Raw genomic sequence first — 22466 nt, 5'->3', positions numbered from 1 at the left:
GGAAAGCATTGCAGGCAGAGGAAACAGGAAATAAGAAGGGCCTGGGATTGATGGATGCCTAGATTGTTTCACCAAGGTGGGTGATGTAGCTGAAGCAGAATGACCCTGAAGGAGCATAGCAGGCAATAAGGTCTGAGAGATATGGGATGCCAGATCAGGTGGACCCCAAATATATTATAAGAAATGTTCATTTTTTACTATGAGTGAGAAAGGATTATATTGGAAGAGAATTTGGCCCGATTTGTATTTTCAAAATACCACTCTGACATTTATGCTGCCAATAGACTGAAGAGTCAAAACAAATGCCAGGAGACAAGTTAGGGAGCTATTACAAAACTAAGTGGGAAATCACAGTGGCTTGGAACTTGGTGGTAGCACTCAAAGTGATGAGAAATGGCTGGGTTCCGGATTTACAGTGAAGTAGAGTCCATGGGATTTGCTGACGGATTGGATGAAAAGTATTAAGCAAGATGCCAAAGTTTTTTGGTCCAAACAGCCAGAAAGATGGATTGCTATTTCCTAAAAGGAGAGGCTGTGGGAGGAACAGAAGCTCCACTTTAGACAAGTCAACCTTTGGATGTCAATTAGACACGCAGGAGAGATATCATGTAGGCAGTCCAATATACAAATCTGGAGTTCAGAGGAGTGCCACAGTTAGAGATTAAATGTTTGACAGTCATCAGTAAATGGCTGGTTTATAAAGCTATGCAACTTGGTGACATCATCAAGAGAGTGAGTGTAGACAGAAAAGAAGAGAGATCCAAGGACTGAGTTTGGGGCCAACTCACTAGTAGGGGTAGGAAGCTAAGGAAAAAGTAATAATGCTGACTGAGGAGTAACCAGACATGTCCCACTCCCACAGAGCCCAGCAAGCTAAGATCCACTGGCTTGAAATTCTTGCTGCGGGCACAGCAGCAGTCTGAGATGGACCTGTGACGCTCGAGCTTGGTGGGGAAGGTGCATCCGCCATTGCTAAGGCTTGAGTAGGTGGTTTCACCCTCACAGTGTAGACAAAGCTGCCAGGAAGTTTGAACTGGGCGGATCCCACCCCAGCTCAGCAAGGCCCCTGTGGCCAGACTGCCTCCTCTCTGGGCAGGGCATCTTTGAAAAAAACGCTGCAGCCCCAGTCAGGGACTTATACATAATACCCCCACGTCCCTGGGACAGAGCACCTTGGGGAAGGGGCGGTTGTGGGCGCAGCTTCAGCAGACTTAAACGTCCCTACCTGGCATCTCTGAAGAGGGCAGCAGATCTACCAGCACAGTGCTGGAGCTCTGATAAGGGACAGACTGCCACCTCAAGCGGATCCCTGACCCCCATGTATCCTGACTAGGAGACACCTCCCAGTAGGGGCTGACAGGCACCTCACACAGGGGAGCTCTGGCTGGCATCTGGGGGGTGCCACTCTGGGACAAAGCTTCCAGAGCTAGGAACAAGCAGCAGTCTTTGTTGTACTACAGCCTCCACTGGCGATACCCAGGCAAACAGGGTCTGGAATGGACCTCCAGCAAACTCCAGCAGATCTGCAGCAGAGGGGCCTGGCTTTTAAAAGGAAAACTAACAAACAGAAAGGAATAGTATCAACATCAACAAAAGGACGTCCACTCAGAGACCCCATCTGAAGGACACCGACTTCAAAGACCAAAGGTAGACAAATCCATGAAGATGGGGAGAAACCAGTGCAAAAAGCATGAAAATTCCAAAAACCAGAATGGCTCTTCTCCTCCAAAGGATCACAACTCCTTGCCAGCAAGGGAACAAAACTGGATGGAGAATGAATTTGAAAAATTGGCAAAAGTAGGCTTCAGAGGTGGGTAATAACAAATTCCTCCAAGTTAAGGAGCATGTTCTAACCCAATGCAAGGAAGCTAAGAACCTTGAAAAAAGTTTAGACAAATTGCTAACTAGAATAACCAGTTCAGAGAAGAACATAAATGACCTGATGGAGCTGAAAAACACAGCACAAGAACTTCGTGAAGCATACGAAGTTTGGCAAGTATCAATAGCCAAATTGATAGTGCAAGAAAGGATATCAGACGTCGAAGATCAACTCAATGAAATAAAGTGAGAAGACAATATTTGAAAACAAAGACTGAAAAGAACAAAGCCTCCAAGAAATATGGGACTATGTGAAAAGACCAAATCTACTTTTGATTGGTGTACCTGAAAATGATGGGGAGAATGGAACCAAGCTGGAAAACACTCTTCAAGATATTATCCAGGAGAACTTCCCCAACCTAGCAAGGCAGGCCAACACTCAAATTCAGGAAATACAGAGAACACCACAAAGATATTCCTCGAGAAGAGCAACCCCAAGACACATGATTGTCAGATTCACAAAGGTTGAAATGAAGAAAAATATGTTAAGGGCAACCAGAGAGAAAGGTCAGGTTACCCACCAAGGGAAGCCCATCCGACTAACAGCAGATCCCTCAGCAGAAACCCTACAAGCCAGAAAAGAGTGGGGGCCAATATTCAACATTCTTAAAGAAAAGAATTTTCAACCCAGAATTTCATATCCAGCCAAACTAAGCTTCATAAGTGAAGGAGAAATAAAATAGTTTACAGATAAGGAAATGCTGAGAGATTTTGTCACCACCAGGCCTGTCCTACAAGAGCACCTGAAGGAAGCACTAAACATGGAAAGGAACAACCAGCACCAGATACTGCAAAAACATACCAAATTGTAAAGACCATCAACACTATGAAGAAACTACATCAACTAACGTACAAAATAACCAGCTAGCATCATAATGGCAGGATCAAATTCACACATAACAATATTAACCTTAAACATAAACGGGCTAAATGCCTCAATTAAAAGACACAGACTGGCAAATTGAGTAAAGAGTCAAGACCCATTGATGTGATCTATTCAGGAGACCCATCTCACGTGCAAAGATACACATAGGCTCAAAATAAAGGGACAGAGAAAGATCTACCAAGCAAATGGAAAGCAAACAAAAAGCAGGGGTTACAATGCTAGTCTCTGATAAAACAGACTTTAAACCAATAAAGATCAAAAGAGACAAAGAAGGGCATTACATAATGATAAAGGGATCAATGCAACAAGAAGAGCTCACTATACTAAATATATATGCACCCAATACAGGAGCATCCAGATTCATAAAGCAAGTCCTTAGAGACCTACAAAGAGACTTAGACTCCCACACGATAATAGTGGGAGACTTTAACACCCCACTGTCAATAATAGATCAACGAGACACAAAATTACCAAGGATATCCAGGACTTGAACTCAGCTATGGACCAAGCAGACCTAATAGACATCTAGAGAATGCTCCACCCAAAATCAACAGAATATGCATTCTTCTCAGCACCACATCACACTTTTTCTAAAATTGACCACATAATTGGAAGTAAAACACTCTTCAGAAAATGAAAAAGAACAGAAATCGTAACAGTCTCTCAGACCACAGTGCAATCAAACTAGAACTCAGTATTAAGAAACTCACTCAAAACTGCACATCTACATGGAAACTGAACAACCTGCTCCTGCATGACTACTGGGTAAATAACGAAATGAAGGCAGAAATAAAGATGTTCTTTGAAACCAATGAGAACAAAGACACAACGTACCAGACTCTCTGGGACACATTTAAAGCAGTGTCTGGAGGGAAATTTATAGAATAAAATGCCCACGAGAGAGCAGGAAAGATCTGAAGTTGACATGCTAACATCACAATTAAAAGAACTAGAGAATCAAGAGCAAACAAAATCAAAAGCTAGCAGAAGACAAGAAATAACTAAGATCAGAGCAGAACTGAAGGAGATATAGACAAAAAAGTCCTCCAAAAAAAAAATAATCAATGAGTGCAGGAGCTGATTTTTGGAAAAAAAATAATCAATGAGTGCAGGAGCTGATTTTTGCTATCAACAAAATAGATAGGCCACTAGCCAGACTAATAAAGACTAAAACAGAGAAGAATCAAATAGATGCAATAAGAAATGATAAAGGGGATATCAACACCAATCCCACAGAAATACAAACTACCACATAGAACTATAAACACTTCTATGCAAACAAATTAGAAAATCTAGAAAAAAATCAATACATTCCTGGACACATATATCCTCCCAAGTCTAAACCAGGAAGAAGTCGATTCCCTGAATAGACCAATAACAAGTTCTGAAATTGAGGCAGCAATTAATAGCCTACCAACAAACAAAAGTCCAGGACCAGACAATTCACAGCTGAATTCTACCAGAGGTACAAAGAGGAGCTGGTACCATTCCTTCTGAAACTATTCCAAACAATAAAGAGGGAATCTTCCCTAACTCATTTTATAAGGCCAGCATCATCCTGATACCAAAACCTGGCAGAGACGTAACAACAGCAACAACAAAAATTTCAGGCCAGTATCCCTGATGAAAATCAATGTGAAAAACCTCAATAAAATAATGGCAAACCAATCCAGCAGTACATCAAAACGCTTTTCCACCATGATCAAGACAGCTTCATCCCTGGGATGCAGGGCTGGTTCAACATGCAAATCAGTAAGTGTAATCCATCACATAAACAGAACCAATGAAAAAAACCAGATGATTATTTCAATAGATGCAGAAAAGGCCTCCGACAATACTCAACAGCCCTTCATGCTAAAAATTCTCAACAAATGAGGTATTGATGGATCATATCTCAAAATAGTAAGAGCTATTTTGACAAACCCACAGCAAATATCATACTGAATGGGCAAAAACTGGAAGGATTCCCTTTGAAAAGTGGCACAAGACAAGGATGCCCTCTCTCATCACTCCTATTCAATGTAGTATTGGAAGTTCTGTCCAGGGCAATCATGCAAATGAAAGAAATACAGGGTATTCAATTAGGAAAAGAGGAAGTCAAATGGTCTCTGTTTGCAAATGACATGATTGTTTATTTAGAAAACCCTATTTTCTCATCCCCAAATCACCTTAAGCTGATAAGCAACTTCAGCAAAGACTCAGGGCACAAAATCAATGTGCAAAAATCGCAAGCATTCCTATACACCAATAATAGGCAAACAGAGCCAAATCATGAGTGAACCCCCATTCACAATTTCTACAAAGAGAATAAAATACCTAGGAATCCAACTTTCAAGGAAGTTCTCCTCTTCAAGGAAAAGTACAAACCATTGCTCAAAGAAGTAAGAGAAGACACAAACAAATGGAAAAACATTCCAAGCTCATGGATAGGAGAATCAATATCATCAAAATAGCCATACTGTCCAAAGTAATTTATATATTCAATGCTATCCCAGTCTAGCTACCATTGACTTTCTTCACAGAATTGGAAAAACCTACTTTAAATTTCAAATGGAACCAAAAAAGAGCCCGCATAGCCACAACAGTCCTCAGCAAAAAGAACAAAGCTAGAGACATCACACTACCCAACTTCAAACTATACTACAAGCCTACAGTAACCAAAAAAGCATGGGACTGGTACCAAAACAGAGATATAGACCAATGGAACAGAATAGAGGCCTCAGAAATAATGTCCCACATCTACAACCATCTGATCTTTGACAAACCTGACAAAAACAAGCAATGGGAAAGGATTCCCTATTTAATAAATGGTGTTGGGGAAACTGGCTAGCCATACGGAGAAAGCTGAAACTGGATCCCTTCCTTACACCTTACACAAAAATTAACTTAAGATGGATTAAAGACTTAACCATAAGACTTAAAACCATAAAAACCCTAGAAGAAAATCTAGGCAATACCATTTAGGACACAGGCATGGGCAAAGACTTCATGACTAAAACACCAAAAGCAATGGCAACAAAAGCCAAAATAGACAAATGGGATCTGATTAAACGAAAGAACTTCTGTACGGCAAAAGAAACTATCATCAGAGTGAACAGGCAACCTACAGATTGGCAGAAAATTTTTGCAATCTATAAATATCCAGAATCTACAAAGAACTTAAACAAATTTACAAGAAAAAAAAAACATCAAAAAGGATACAGGCAAAGGATATGAATAGACACTCCTCAAAAGAAGCCAGCAAACATATGAAAAAAAGCTCATCATCACTGGTCATTAGAGAAATGCAAATCATAACCACAATGAGATACTACCTCACGCCAGTCAGAATGGCAATTATTTAAAAAGTCAGGAAACAACAGAGGCTGGAGAGGATGTGGAGAAATAAGAATGCTTTTACACTGTTGGTGGGAGTGTATATTAGTTCAACCATTGTGGAAGACAGTGTAGCAATTCCTCAAGGATCTAGAACTAGAAATACCATTTGACCCAGCAATCCCATTACTGGGTATATACCCAAAGGATTATAAATCATTCTACTATAAATACACATGCACATGTATGTTTACTGCAGCACTATTCACAATAGGAAAGACTTGGAACCAACTCAAATGCCCATCCACGAAGGACCTGATAAAAAAAAATGTGGCACATATACACCATGGAATACTATGCAGCCATAAAAAAGGATGAGTTCATATCCTTTACAGGGACATGGATGAAGCTGGAAACCATTCTCAGCATAGTAACACAAGAACAGAATACCAAACACCACATGTTTTCACTCATAAGTGTGAGTTGAACAATGAGAACACATGGACACATGGAGGGGAACATCATACACTGGGACTTGTCGGAGGGGGAAGGGCTGGGGCAGGATAGCATTAGGAGAAATACCTAATGTAGATGATGGGTTGATGGGTGCAGCAAACCCCCATGGCATGTGTATACCTATGTAACAAACCCACACGTTCTGTACATGTACCTCAGAACTTAAAGTATAATTTTAAAATGACAAAAAAAGAACTTTCACTCATCAAAATATTCCAGGAAGAAAATGAAAATATGAGCCATAAACTGTAAGGAATATTAGAACAAATATTCCATTTTAAAATGCCTGCAAAAATACAAGTAAAAGGCAAAACCCCACAAAAAATGGTCAAAATATATTAACAAGCATTTTCCAGAAGAAGAAAATCAAATGACTAAGGAATATGTGGGAAAAAAATTTACCTGAAATGGTAATCAGAGAACTTCAAAATAAGACAAATGAAATTCAATTTGCAATCACCAATATGACAAAAATTTAAAAATCAGATAATATCAAGTATGAAAGGAATGTAGAGCAATGAGGATTACACACTAATAACGAGAATTCAAATTAGTACAACCATTTGGAAGTAAAATTAACCTCATCTTGTAAAACTGATGTACATTACCCTCAGATTCAGAAGTTCCACTCCTAAGAATACATTATCCATACCCTAAAGCAGCACTGTCAAACAGAAATTTAATACAAGCCACACAAGAAACTTAAAATTTTCCATAGACATATTCAAAATAGTAAAAAATGTGAAATTACTCTTAATAATAAATGTAATGTATTTCATTTAACCCAATGTAACCAAACTATCATTTCAACATGCAATCAATATATGAAAAATATTAATTAGATATTTTACATTTTTTGTACTAAGTCTTTAATGGCTGATGTGTATTTCATACGTAGAGTATGTACCAATTCTAACTTGCCACATTTCAAGCGCTCAATAGCCATGTGTCTAGTGGTTATCCTATTGAACAGCACAACTTAAGGAATCACAGGAAACATGTACAGCAGGTTTATATTTATGGTGATTCATAACAAAAAAGATCCTGTAAACACTCTAGATCTACATTGACAGGAGGATAGTTAATTATAGATTGCCCATATAATGAAATACTATGCAGCAATAAAACAAAAGAACAACAGCCACAGACACTCTTATTTGAATCTTAGAAAGAAATGTTTTCTGAGAAAAGCAAATTTCACAGGAATAAACACAGTGTAACACCATTTTCATAAAGCCCAAAAAGAACAAAACTAAACAATATGTTGTTTAGGGATACATACATATGTGGTAATTCTATGAAGAAAAGCAAGGGAATAAAAAACAGTCAAAGATAGTGGTTACCTCTGAGTAAGGCAGGGAAATGAAATCAAGAAAAATTACAGACGTTTCAAGGATTTAAGTAACTATCATGAACAGTACCTTCCTAGGTAATATGTTTCTTCTTCTGATTTATAGCTCACATGTTGCTTAATTTATATATATTAAATGCTTCATAATAAAAGGAGGAAAAAACTGAAGAAGTTGTTCTGGAAAACACTAGATCACTTTGCCTGTGGCATTTCCTTTTTCCCCATCACACATTTTCAACATTTCTCTATAGCTGTGGAGAAAACACAAAATGGCCAGCCATACTGTGTAAAAGTCACAGTTTAAAAGCAAACATTTATCCTGTGTCAAAAACTGGACTAAATACTTTATATCCAATATCTTATTTAATCATCACAAAAGCAACTGGGTATGCCAGGCTGCATGATGGATGAATAATGTACTCAGACACCGATACTCAGTGAAAGAGCGGGCCAGGGGGCCAGGCCACTCACAGAAAGAGTTGTGGCAGCTGCGCACACTGACTAGCTGACTTCACGGGCGTTTGTTCAGCACATATTTAATGACAAAGGCTTTCAATCAACGCACCTGTGGGTAATTAACCCAGTTGCCCTCCCCCAGAGAGAGCAGTCCTACAAATGATCAAAGTCTGGTCTTAGGACCACATGAGTAAACAAGCTCTTTAGATAAACTCCCTTACATTCCTTTGTACCTACTCTAAGCTATCAGCTCAAGGTAAGAGGATTAGGCTGCCTTCAGCCAGAACCCTATCTTAAGGCTTCTGCAAAACCTTCTGGCCTTCCAAGAAGGTTTGTGTCTATTTTACAATTTCACCTACCACCCTGACTGAACTCCTACATTAGGTGCTTGTATGGTCCCTATTTCACACATGAGAAAATCAGTTTAGGAAGATGAAATGATTCCCACATGAAATCAATTGCCCAAAGTCACCTGGTGAAGTAAGTGGCCAAGACAGAATTTGAACTCAAATCTGATTACTATTAGCTCCTGAACTTCTAACACTCAAGGTATAAGGTTTCTTTTCAAGTTGCTACTGTCTCTTGGTCTTAGTATTTACTTACAAATGCATTTAGCATATGCTGTGTCCTGTTGCAAACACAAAAGGATCATGCCAGGTTTTTTGTTTTTTCTTTTTTTTTTTTTTTTTAAATGGGAAGGCTGCAATTGGTGAAGCCAGGAGCTAAAATATCATTAATCTGGACTATGGATAATAAATAAAGCAATTTTGTTTTAAGAGAAGGAGTCTCACTGTATTGCCCAAGCTAGACTTGAAGTCCTAGGCTCAAGGGATCCTCCCACCTCAGCATCCCAAGTCACTGGGACTACAGGTACATACCACCACACCCAGCTTGATCAAGAAAATTATTTAGGCCAGATGTGTTAGCTCACTCCTGTAATTCCAACACTTTGGGAGGCCAAGGCAGCAGGATCACTTGACCCCAGGATTTCAAGACCAGCCTGGACAACCATAGTGAGATCTCCTCTCTACAAAATTTTCTTTAAAAAATTAGCCAGGCATTGTAGTTCATACCTGTAGTCCCAGCTACTCAGGATGCTGAGGTAGGTGGATTGCTTGAGCCTGGGAGGTTGAGGCTGCAGTGAGCCATGATCATGCCACTGTACTCTAGCCTGGACAACCAAGCAAGACCTTGTCTCAAAAAAACCAAAAATTTTAAAAAAGAAAAATATTTATACCACGAGTTAGATACTTTCTCTATGCTAAGTGATGCTGGGTAGGCATCGTGTCTCTAACCTTCACCATGCTGCTGGATAGTTATCATAGTCTTTTGCAGATGAGAAAACTGGGGCTCAGAAAGACTCCACTATTGGCCAAAGTCCCTACTTCTGTTGATGGCAGTGTTGGAATGCAAACCTAAGCTGCAGATGCTTCCTGAATCTTAAGAAATGTTAAAGGGATGCAGGTAGGTGGTCAATACCTTCTGTCAGCAGAAGTTGCAGCTGGGCTGATACTATGCAAGAGAGATATTATGTCTTTCCATGTATGGTTAGGAAGGTATTTAAAGTGAAGATGATGACATTTACATGGAAACCTGACTACATGTATAAACCACACCCTTGGCCTGGACATGCCAGAGGCAAGACAAGGATGAATCCTCTACATTCTTGGTGGTGCATGGGGAGGGGGAATGTTGAAGTAAAAAAGAGAACCAAACCAACAAAAAGATGGCCAGGAAGGAAAGTGAGTAATAATTCTAAAGATGTTGTTCAGTTAATGAAAATGAAGGCAGAAGCAAATTATTGGGTGGTTTGGGCAGTTTTACTTTTTTAAAAGTAAGCTCTTTAAAGCTTGATGCTATATATGGTGAATAATTCATACCCTTTGGGATCACAGAAAGGCTTTGAGATGCTCTAGGAAAAAGAAGAGGAGGAAAAAAATTTGTCCAGAGGGTTTTGCAGTTTGGGAAGAGAGTGGGTATGTGTACTACATGTTAATGCAACTCTAACCAGATGCCCACATCAGCAAATCTCACCACAGACCGCATGATTAGGAATCAGGCTGGATTTCTCTGGGAGTTCAACCAGGTTTGCAAGTGGTTTTTTTTTTGTTTTGTTTTGTTTTGTTTTTAAATTATCACAGTGAACATTCTATGTGATCTGCAAGGCTGAAACAGCCTACCCTTTTTCTTCTCTCTCCATTGTCCATATAGGATTCTGCCTCCTTTCCATCAAGATCAGCTTTGCCCTTTGATATTCACACAACTTCAGTCCCCATTCTCTCCCCAGATTCATTAGGCAGTAGCTCTGAGATGTCCTAACCAAATCTGAGAAACTTGTGATAGCAGTAACTGCAGGAGGAGGCTAGAGTTGAAGGAACCCCACTGAGCAATTCGATCAGGACTCCTGTTAGTTCTGTGAAATATATCTTCAAGATATGTTTCAACAAACCCCGGGCATTAAACGAGGAGAATAACAGGAGAAAATAATTTACACCATGAATCCCTCCCACCAGCCATCTCATCCCCATAAGAAGGCTCTGCTTTCCCCTTTTGGGATCTGGGGAAACCCAAAGGGAATGGCAGCCACAGGGGTCCCAGGAAACACAATGGATGAGGCTAGGATGTCCCTTGAATGGCCACAACAGACATAAAATGAGGAAAATCAAGAGCCAAGACCTGAAAATCCATACACAGGGATAGATGCAAGGGGTGACTGTGGGAGTACACAGCAGGGAGCTGTGCTGAGAAGGTCAACCAGTTCTGGATGCATCAGTCCAGGAGACAAGGGCTAAAACAACTGCTTTCCTCTCCAGAGGTGACTAATGCTATAGTGCTGTTAGAGGGGGTGGGACTCCAGGCAATGAGGTGTCTACAGACAGAACATCCTCAGGTGCTTCCAGAGATAATGGTAGTTCCTACAGCTGCTGCAGTCCAATGACTCTTAGAAAATGTTTCCTGTTGAAAGCAGCGACTCCTAGCAGCTGTTCCTCCTGCATCTCTTACCTCCTTATCTGGCTGTGCCAACTCTTGGGTCTCTCAGAACAAAGTTTAAAAAATGATGATGATGATAATGACTCACTTTTATTAAGCACTTACTATATGCCAGAGATCTTTATACTGGGGAGCTATTATTTTATTTATTCCAATGATGTAAGTCATTGTAAGTCATTATGATAATGATTATTGCTTTTATTATATCAATCTTAGCAGATCAGGAAAATGAAACACAGTTCAATTAAATAACACATTCAAGTTTACACAGAGTTTAAGTGTGAGAGCTCCGGTTTTGAACCCAGGTCTGATTTTAAACTCTGTGCTCTTAACCCCTATACCAGTGCCTCCCAAATTTGAACGATACATAACGCCCTTTGAAAGAGAAAAACATTCCTGTGGATAGCCAGTACTGACTAAAACTAGCTATAAACTCCTTCTGAAATCATTAAACCAAAACCAAACATATACATTAAAAACATGTAATAACTAAACTATAAGACCAATAAAATTCAAATTAAAAACATTAATTCACTGTGATAAAGCATGTTGTTCTGCTGAAACTAGATCTTCAGTATTGGTTTTAATAGGAAAAAGATGAGCCTCAGGTCAGGTTCTGTGCTGAATAATTTTTTGTTGGTATTTTGGCTTCAGTAATTCAGATAATGCCTGTTAGCATAAGTATGTTATTAATTATTTCAAAGCTTGGCTTGCTGGTTCACAACAAATAGACCTCATATTTTTCCAAAACATTGCCAACAAACAATCTTCAAGTGCCAATTTTAATTAAGTGTCATTTGATAACTCTGTAATGCTGTCTTGTTTGCTTGAAAAGAAGGTTATGATTCCAGTATTACTGAAAATCCTGATTGCCAGAAGCAGGTCTCATTTCATGTGCCTGGCCATGCTTACAAGGAATGAGCGGTGACAGTTTGGCTTGTTCAAAGATGGGATCTGTAGAGGGTGTCTGTACAATTTTGGAGTGCCTGTGCAGGAGCATATTGTGAATTTGACGGGCATGTCTGTCCTTGCGCCCTCTGATGGCTCAGCTCTCCCATCACGTTTCTTCCTGTGACACTTTCATTAATGCATCACCCCCTCGATATCATTTGACTTTCATTTAGTGAAAATAACATTTATAAAAACAAATGTAAATGTCCACATGGAAACTGTGTTCCATTCTTGGAATGAGTGATCTTTAAAATGCCTAAATATGCCTGTCATGCAATGCATTATAACTGAAATGCAACATAATTTTTAAAACATTCTTTTATGAAACATTAAAAGTTTTTGTCCATGAGCTCCAGTCTGAGAATCACAGACCATGTACGCTCATTTCCTAGCATCCAGTAGGTAGGGAGTGGCACAGCTCTTTCAAGGACTCTCTACTATTGAAAACCTTGGTCCTGGAGTCATCTCTCAAATACATGCCGAGGCTCCATTCTCAGCACCTTTCCACTGGAACCTAAACATAGGCCCACAGTCCTGTTTCTGTGTACCCCACCCACAGATATAGAACCATCTATTTCCCAGCACCCAGATTTCCCCAAGAGAGGTTCACCAGTAAGTAAAATAATGACTGTGAGTCCTACATCTAATTGTTTTGTTTTACCCTGAGAAGACAAACCTCATCACCCTCTCTGAATAGATAAGGAAACTGTAGCCCAAATATTTTTGTCCAAAATCATGGGGAGAAGTTATGGATCTCCCAGTTTATGCTTTTCGCATTAAAACACTCTGCTTCATCTGAGTAAGACATCTAGAAGCAGGGGATTCTCACATTATGTATATGATTAGAAAGGGAGGAGGGTACACAAAAACAGGGAAGAATCAAGGGCCATTTTTCTTCTCTATTAAGATGAAATACTACCACTTCCTATTTTCAAATGACAACAGCAACAATAACAACGTGCTGACGATGCAGAATTTTAGAGGAACTTCTCTAGCCTTTACCATTTGCTCAATTTGCCATTGTTTGAGAAGCAATTATTGAAAGAAAGGTTTTGTTTTTAATCACAAGATTCTAAAATCTATTTAATTCAATAAATACTTCCATAATGGGGTACCAATCAAGACAAACTTTAAATGTTGTGATTGTACTTTAACAACAAAACTGGTATTTAGGAATCATAAACTTTAGACACCGACTTCCTCAGTTCTGGAGAAATCAACAGTATTACACAGAAATCATGGAACTGCCAACGATTGTTCTCAGAGAAAACTGTGATTCCCCCACAAATGTGAATGCAGATGGTGTAGACTGAGGTTTGCATTTATTAGTTGGGTAAATTTGATCCATCCATGGTAAGCCGGGATGTACCCTTAAAGATTTTGATAACTGTTCTAACAAGCAAGTTTAATAATTAATGCTCCTTACATGGCATTATTTAAATAAGAACACTGTAGACCTGGGAAAATACCTTGTTGACTACTGCCACTGACTTTTCTAGAGTTCCCTTGAAACAAATGGAAGTTCATATTGAAGAGGAAATAAAACCTTCTCAGGCTCACGGATTAGTGTCTGTGGTTCGCAGAAGCCGCCACTGCTGTGACAATGTACATTATACTTGGGGTGGTGCTTCTATTACTTCATCAGCAATCCATAAATGAATCTGGCCGTAGGTGTACTTTTGAAGAGGAGACTGCTCACCAGCAACTGGGAGAAATGAATTATAAGATAATGTGATAATGTGGCATTGGGGGAAAACAATGGTTTAGAGCTGAGTTGGTGGACAGGATAACAAGTGACTACCAAGATTAGTCTGAAGAACCTCTAAGCCTTCCTTGGGGAGCCCCTCTGGAAAAGAAAACTAGGAGAAAGATGGACTTTCAAAAAAAATTATTCATGAAACATTTAGTACCCCTTTTAGGAACAAAATAAGGGGGCCTTTCCAGTTACATTTACCATTTATATGATAAATGTGCCAGACACATGCTTGGAATTAGAAATACAAAGGTCAATAAAACATGGCCCCTTCTCCCAAAGCAGTTAAAGTCTACTGGGTGGCCATTTGTGGGTGAGTGCTGTGAGTGTGTGGTGGGGAGGTGCTAGGCAGGTTGGGAAGGTTGCATTTTAACAGCAGGATGTCAAAGTGTGAGTAGCCATTTCCAGGTTCATAATCTGTCTGTAGAAGAGGAAAGTTTTTGGTGCCTCAAATTGCTCCTTCTCTGGAACAAGCTACTGGTTAACCTAGAGCAACTGGGTTAACACACAAGGACATAGCAAAAGCCACTCTTCAGTCACAGGCTCTGTGGGAGGAAGAGATTGCTCCATGGAAACTATAGCTTTTCCCACTCTTTACAAACTAAATAGATAGATTTTTAGAAACGAAAAAGACGAAATTAACATTTGTTAAAAATATCAGGAGAACGCAAATCATAAAGTGAATTTCTGTGAACTGAATAATTAACTTCATCTACTAGTAATGAAGAGAAAGTTTATCCTCTGGTTTAAGCCTCTGTGGTCTTTCCCATTGACATGGTGAAGTTTCTTCTTCAGGGTCACCTGGATTGAGGGCAAGTGCCTATGAGTCCTACAGCAGAGAGCAATGGAGAATCACCCCACGTGTGGCCTCATGAAAAATGATGATGGCTCACTCAGAAAATCAAAACACACTATTTCTGTCTAAAGAGGTCGAGACAAAGCAAACTTCAGATTTAGGAAAAGCCATCTCTTTTCCCACTTCTCTCCATCATCATTCAATTTATTGACAAGCTATTAAAACTTTTTAAATGGCTGGCCACATATACAAGTCAGAGTTGAGTTATTTGGGGGGCAATAGGTCAGAGGAAAAGGGGGCTTCTAGACCTTGATCAGCCTCTTTGGACTTGTGATTGAGAAAAGTTAGCTGTTTGCCGGAGCTAAGGGTGTTTCGTTCCCTTAACTGCAGAAATTCGCTGTATTTACAATGCAATTTCCTCAAGAGTTTCCATGTCCAGAAGGCTAGTGAAAGAAAAATAAAACAAATACAACAGGAACTACTTCACCTATGTTCACCAATGTTACCTACATGGTTGAAAAAGAATGGGCAGTTCTCTAACCTCCTAATTTCCTTATACTATTGACCACTTTCCTCTGTTAAAGTTCTCCCCTCCCTTTGTTCCCACTCTTTTCTGATTCTCCGTCAACTTCTCTGACCTCTCCTTCTCAGCATCTTGCACAGATTTCATGCTTCAGCCCATCATAGGGTAACATTCCCTCTTTCTCTTCTGTCCCTCTTCCTCTGTGTCAGTGAGATTTGCATTTTGTTTTAATTTGGACTGATGTAACAGGCTTCTTCTTGGCCCCCTGATTTTAATTTTGCTTATCTACCATTCAGCCTCTATATAACTGCCAGAGAAATTTTCCAAAGTACACCTCATCAGTCTCTTCCTTACTTCAAGGCCCCCCATTGTCCATAAAACCACTTCAAGGTCACCCATTGTCCATAAAACAGACTCCTTGGTCAGGCATAAAATAATTTTATGATCTGCCTCCTGTATAACCTCTCCAAACTTAACTCTCACCACACCTCTCCACATATGTCTCGTGATCTGGTCATATAGAATTATTTGCAGCTCCACAAGATTGGATTAATGTATTAATCCATTTTCACACTGCTGATAAAGACATACCCAGGACTGGGCAATCTACAAAAGAAAGAGGTTTCATTGGACTTACAGTTCCACACGGCTGGAGAGGCCTCACAATCATAGTGGAAGGTAAGGAGGAACAAGTGCCGTCTTACATGGATGGTGGCAGGCAAAGAGAGAGCTTGTGCAGGGCAAGTCCCGTTCTTTAAAACCATCAGATCTCATGAGACCCATTCACTATCATGAAAACAGCATGGGAAAGACCCACCCCATAATTCAATCATCTCCCACCGGGTACCTCCCACAAGACGTGGGAATTATGGGAGCTGCAAGATGAGATTTGGGTGGGAACACAGAGCCAAACCATATCATTCTGCCCCGGCCCCTCCCAAATCTCATGTCTTCACATTTCAAAACCAATCATGCCTCCCCAACTGTCCCCCAAAGTCATTAACTCAAAAGTCCACAGTCCAAACTCTCATCCAAGACAATGCAAGTTCTTTCTGCCTAGGAGCCTATAAAATCAAAAGCAAGTTAATTATTTCCTAGATACAATGGGGGTACAGCCATTGGGTAAATACAGCCATTCCAAATGGGAGATATTGGCCAAAACAAAGGGGCTACAGGCCCCATGCAAGTCCGAAATCCAGCAGGGCCGTCAAATCTTAAACCTCCAAAATGATCTCCTTTGACTCAATGTCTCACATTCAGGTCACATTGATGCAAAAGGTAGGTTCCCATAATTTTGGGCAGCTCCACCTCTGTGGCTTTACAGGTTACAGCCTCCCTCCCAGCTGCCTTCCTGGGCTGGCGTTGGGTATCTGTGGCTTTTCCAGGTGCACGATGCAAGCTGTCAATGGATCTACCATTCTGGGGTCTGGAGGACAGTGGCCCTCTTCTCACAGCTCCACTAAGTGGTGCCCTAGTAGGCACTCTGTGTGGGGACTCTGACACCACATTTCTTCTGAAATCTAAGCAGAAGTTCCAAAACCTCAATTCTTTACTTTTGTGGACTCACAGGCTTAACACAACCTGGAAGCTGCCAAGGCTTGAGGCTCGCACCCTCTAAAGTCACAGCCTGAGCTCTACCTTGGCCCCTTTCAGCCACGGCTGGAGTGACTGAGATGCGGGGCACCAAGTCCCTAGGCTGCACACATCACAGGGACCCTGGGCTAGCCCTTGAAACTACTTTTTCCTGTTAAACCTCTGGGGCTGCCACAAAGGTCTCTGACATGCCCTGGAGACATTTTCCCCATTGTCTTGGTGATTAATATTCAGCTCCTTGTTACTTATGCAAATTTTTGCAGCCAGCTTGAATTTCTCCTCAGAAAATGGGATTTTCTTTTATATTGCATTGTCAGGCTACAAATTTTCCAAACACTTATGCTCCATTTCTCTTTTAAAACTGAATGCCTTTAACAACACCGAAGTCAACTCTTGAATGCTTTGCTGCTTAGAAATTTCTTCCACCAGATACCCTAAGCTATCTCTCTCAAGTTCAAAGTTTCACAAATCTCTAGGAAAGAGACAAAATGCTGCCAGACTCTTTGCTGAAACATAACAAGAGTCACCTGTGCTCCAGTTCCCAAAAAGTTCCTCATCTCCATCTGACACCACGTCAGCCTAGACCTTATAGTTTATATCACTATCAGCATTTTTGTCAAAGCCATTCAACGAGTCTCTAGGAAGTTTTCCACATTTTCCTGTCTTCTTCCAAGCCCTCCAAACTGTTCCAACCTCTGCCTGTTACCCAGTTCCAAAGTCGCTTCCACATTTTCAGGTATCTTTTCAGCATGCCGTATTCTACTGGTACCAATTTACTGTATTAGTCCATTTTCACACTGCTCATCAAGACACACCAGAGACTGGGAGATTTACAAAAGAACTTACAGTTCCACATAGCTGGGGAGCTTTTTTTTTTTGTAAATGGATAGCAGTAGGCAGAGAGAGAGCTTGTGCAGGGCAACTCGCATTTTTTAAAACCATGAGATATCGTAAGACCCATTCGCTATCACAAGAACAGCATAGGAAAGACTCACCCCCATAATTCAGTAATCTTATACCAGGTCCCTTCCATAACACATGGGAATTATGGGAGCTACAAGATGAGATTTGGGTGGGGACACAGAGCCAAATCATATCACATACCATCTCTCTGGAATGCCCTTACTAGCTTTGCCAGACCTGCCTCACCTAGTCCTAGAAGCCTTCCCTGATCAGACTTGTGGCACCACCCAATATGGGTAAGATGTCATTCCTTTCTGACCTTCCTTAATGTCCACTACTTGTCTTCATTATAACATCCTCATGTAAGGGTTTGTATAGGATTCAGACAGAAAATTATATTCACTATAAGTATTACGGGAATAAAAAATGTATTGTATATGTTAGCCCTTACACAAATATGGGAGGAGCTGAGGAAGAGAAAATTTGGAAGAGAGAGTTGGATGGTCAAAAAAAATTGGTCACTAACCAGATGCCCTGAAACAAAGGTGTGGGTCAACCAGCAGGAGCTTGAAATGAAATGGAAAAAGCCACCAAAGTGAAACCACAAAAGGAGAGCTCATAAAGTCTACAAAAATTGTTTTTCCTGGGAAGAGTTGCCTGTGCAGAAGATGCAGTTTTGGTGTGTCCCCAGCCAAGAACCTGGTGGTAGGCCTGGGGCCACTGTTTGAAGACAAATTGGAGGGGAAGAGGAGGTGCACCTCTGCATCTATCTATCACCATAGCCGATGGTGACAGCCTTCTGAGAGTAATGAATTCTACTTCGTTTCTATAAGCAAATCTCAAGCAAGCTCTTTCAAAAAAACAGTCAGAGAAGGTTATTGTCCTGGGAAATAAAATTTCCAGCTTTGGCCAAGTTCACCTAACAGAATCCAGCACACCCTCACTGTCTGTACTCTAGACTATGAGATAAGAAGATAGGGAGTATGTTCCATCCATTTTAAATTACTCAGCATCAAGCAGAGTGCCTAAGACGTAGCAGAGACTCAATAGAAATATGGACAATGAATGAAGAGCACTAAAATGGCAGATATGGCCTTTGTGTTTTCAATCATTCTCAAAGCGTATGGTGGAAATGGTGCTACACATTCTTGGGACGAAAATCTTTCATGTGTCAAGCAAGACTGGACTCCAGTGACTAAATGATTGTAAACGAATTTCACTGTGAAAATAAATGTAATTATATACATCAACACACTTACTTGAAACTTCAAAAAGTAAGACGATGTTAACTAAAATCAAGTTTGCCTTTTTCCATTAATGTTATCCACATCTTCAGTTTTATTGTGTTCTGTTTTGGCTTTAAGGTGATCATTCGTTTTTGGTTTTCTGTTTGTTGCTGCTGTTGTTTTTAGGATGCTGACAGTAATGTATAATGAAGGACCATATTATGTCAACAGATTTATACTGAAGTTAATTGTTCTTACCAGAAAATCAATTTGTTTGAAAGTACATCTGTTTTCTGTTTTAAGTCTACTCCAAGAATGCCAAAGTTCATACTCATCTGCCTTTACCTCAGAAATAAAAGCAAGTCTCCAGCAACAAAAACAGAAGGGTAAATTCAGAGTTATTAAGAGTCCTCGGCTGGGCACGGTGGCTCACGCCTGTAATCCCAGCACTTTGGGACGCCGAGGCAGGCAGATCACAAGGTCAGGAGATCGAGACCATCCTGGCTAACACAGTGAAACCCCATCTCTGATAAAAATACAAAAAATTAGCCACGCATGGTGGTGGGTGCCTGTAGTCCCAGCTACTTGGGAGGCTGAGGCAGCAGAATGGCGTGAACCTGGGAGGCGGAACTTGCAGTGAGCCGAGATTGCACCACTGCACTCCAGCCTGGGTGACAGAGCGAGACTCCATCTCAAAAAAAAAAAAAAAAAAAAAAAAGAAAAGAAAAGAAAAGAAAAAGAGTCCTCAGCCAGGTGCGGTGGCTCACTCTTAGCACTTTGGGAGGCCAAGGTGGGAGAATCATTTGAGGCCAGGAGTTCAAGACCAGCCTGGGCAACACAGCAAGACCTCATCTCTACTAAACATTTAAAAACTAGCTGGGTATGGTGGCACATGCCTGTAGTCCTAGCTACTTGTGAGGCTAAGGCAGGAGGATCACTTAAGCCTGTGAGGTGGAGGTTGCAGTGAGCTATGATCACACCACTGCACTTCAGCCTCCCAGCCTGGGCAATAAGAGTGAGACTCCATCTCAAAAAAAAAAAAAAAAAAAAAAAAAAAAATCTTCACATACAATTTTGTGACTTCATTTTACTTCTACTTATCCTGAAGTTCAAAATTGTAAATTATCTTTCTGATAAAAAACCAAGGAAATACTTATGGAAAATGGAATATTTTGGGAGAAAAGAGTCACTACAGGTTTTATTTGGTCCGTACAAAGACTTTAGTACACTATTTTTCTCTGTGTATCCTCTCCCTGTCTTCCTTGTCAGCTAATATTTGTAATAACATCATCAGAGTAACTTCTTTATTCAATACTTTGCTTCTAGTTTAATAAAGTATTTTTTAAAGCTTTGAAATAAAATTAGTATTTCCAGATTTGCAGTTGACTTTTATCATCAAAAATCTATGTCTATAAACCCTTAAAATAATTAACTCTTCCCTTCTGTCAGCTGCTCTGGGGCGGTTTCATCCCCACATTCTGAGAATGAAGGGCCTGGCATGATGCCAAGGGGAAACATGAAGCCGCAGAATAAAAATGGCTCATCTTTTCATCTCTGCACATATATGTGACTAAAAATATTTTGAGAAATTTGATAGTAAAATAAACATGACTCTACTGTAAAAGAGAATGTAAAATTTGCATACATTTATAATATAAAATAAGAGACACTAAAGAAATGTTGACCTTATTGAGGCTCTCTTTGGAAAACTCCACCCTCATTGGGGTAGTCTGATGAAAACTGTTGACGACCATCTCATCTCAGAGTAAGCACTATTTGCAGCATTAGTAATAAAAAACACCTTGGTTTTAGATCAGTGGAATTTGTTTTCATTCCCAGAGAGATTTAGGACTGGAAGTTACTATCTAAATTGACACTGTCAAGTTATTCCAAGAAGCATTTTTATGTCTTTTTTTATTACCAGACATAATACAAGACAACGTGTCATTTGATCAATGATGCTGTCATAAACCAACACCCATTTGTCAACCTGAAAAGAACAAATGACAAGAGGGTCAGGGATTGAAAAGAGAAGTCTTGTGTTAGAAGGCCACTGTCACATTGGAAGATGTTCCTGTATCATGTTGCTTTAAAATCACCTAGACTGTCCTCTCTCCTTCCCTTCCTCCTCCCATCCTCCCATTCTTCCCTCCCCATGCCTCACCTCCTTTCTTTCTTTTGGAGCCCAGCTTGTCAGTTTGTGATTTTTTTCAGATTCTTGCCAGAATTTCTATGTGGGTAAACCTCAGTATTTGTGGTCGCAGTCCAATTTGTAAACTTTAAGCAGAAAAGAGGTAAAAGCCCTTCAAGTATTAGAAGTTATTTAAATCCTGTAAGTTAGAACAGTGCAAATTCACTAACTTTGGCAGTAAGCAAGAGGTTTCCACAAAACAATGTCACCCTGACACAGTAAATCAGGGCTGCCTTGGCTTAGTAAGGGGTGGGTGAAGGTTGAGGACTAAGCTGCCCAAATTTGTGCTCTAACATCAGGCAGCAGATAACTACTACTACTGTCAATGGAGTTCACTTCTATTTGGCTGCTTGATGCCCTAAAGATATTTTTGTCTGAATAATGTGGGTCTCATTTCCATGTTAACTATATTCTTTGATCCCATATTGGTAGAATGATTTTAAGTCCTGGATGCCTGGGATAGTCCTGGCAGTAATTACTAATAGAGTCTCCTTTCACTCTCAAAATTGTTCTGGTTTACAAGGTAAGCTAAATCATTTCTTTAGAAACCTCACTCTAAAAACTAGCATTAAAACTGAGCTATTTCCCATTATTTCAGAGCCACAGAAATAAAAATATAGAATTAATGCAGGTAATTTAGCCACAATGAGGTGGAAATGATTCAGCAGGACCATCTGGCAGAAACAAAAGAGGGACCATAGTCTTCCTGGGCCACCAAGGCAACCGAGGGAAGGACTCTTCTCCCCAGGAAGGGTGGCTGTGCAGTCCTGCAGAAGTCAGTGTCAGCCTGACAGTCAATCAGCCTCAGCCTGCTGCTTCTCGGTCCCTCGGTCCAACTGCCTGCTGCTCTGGCTTTCTAGGACAGAGCTGCCCCCAAGGAGTGGGTGCTGGCTTGAAAACCATCACACTTGTGTTTGAAGCCTGGGCTTATCACTTACCAGCTGTGTGACCTAGGGCACATTCACTTACCCTCTCTAAGCCTCACCCTTTCCATCCACAAAATGAGAATAATCAGAGCTGCCTTGTAGGGCTGGTATGAGGATCAGAGATTATGTAAGGTATGTAGCCTGATGTCTAGCACAAAATTAGCACAAAATAAGTAGAAGCTGTTTCGTAGCCTAAATCTGAATTCTGAAG

The sequence above is a fragment of the Papio anubis genome, chromosome 14, assembly GCF_008728515.1.
Source record: "Papio anubis isolate 15944 chromosome 14, Panubis1.0, whole genome shotgun sequence".
Lineage (NCBI taxonomy): Eukaryota > Metazoa > Chordata > Mammalia > Primates > Cercopithecidae > Papio > Papio anubis.
This window is presented reverse-complemented; position numbering follows the sequence as displayed.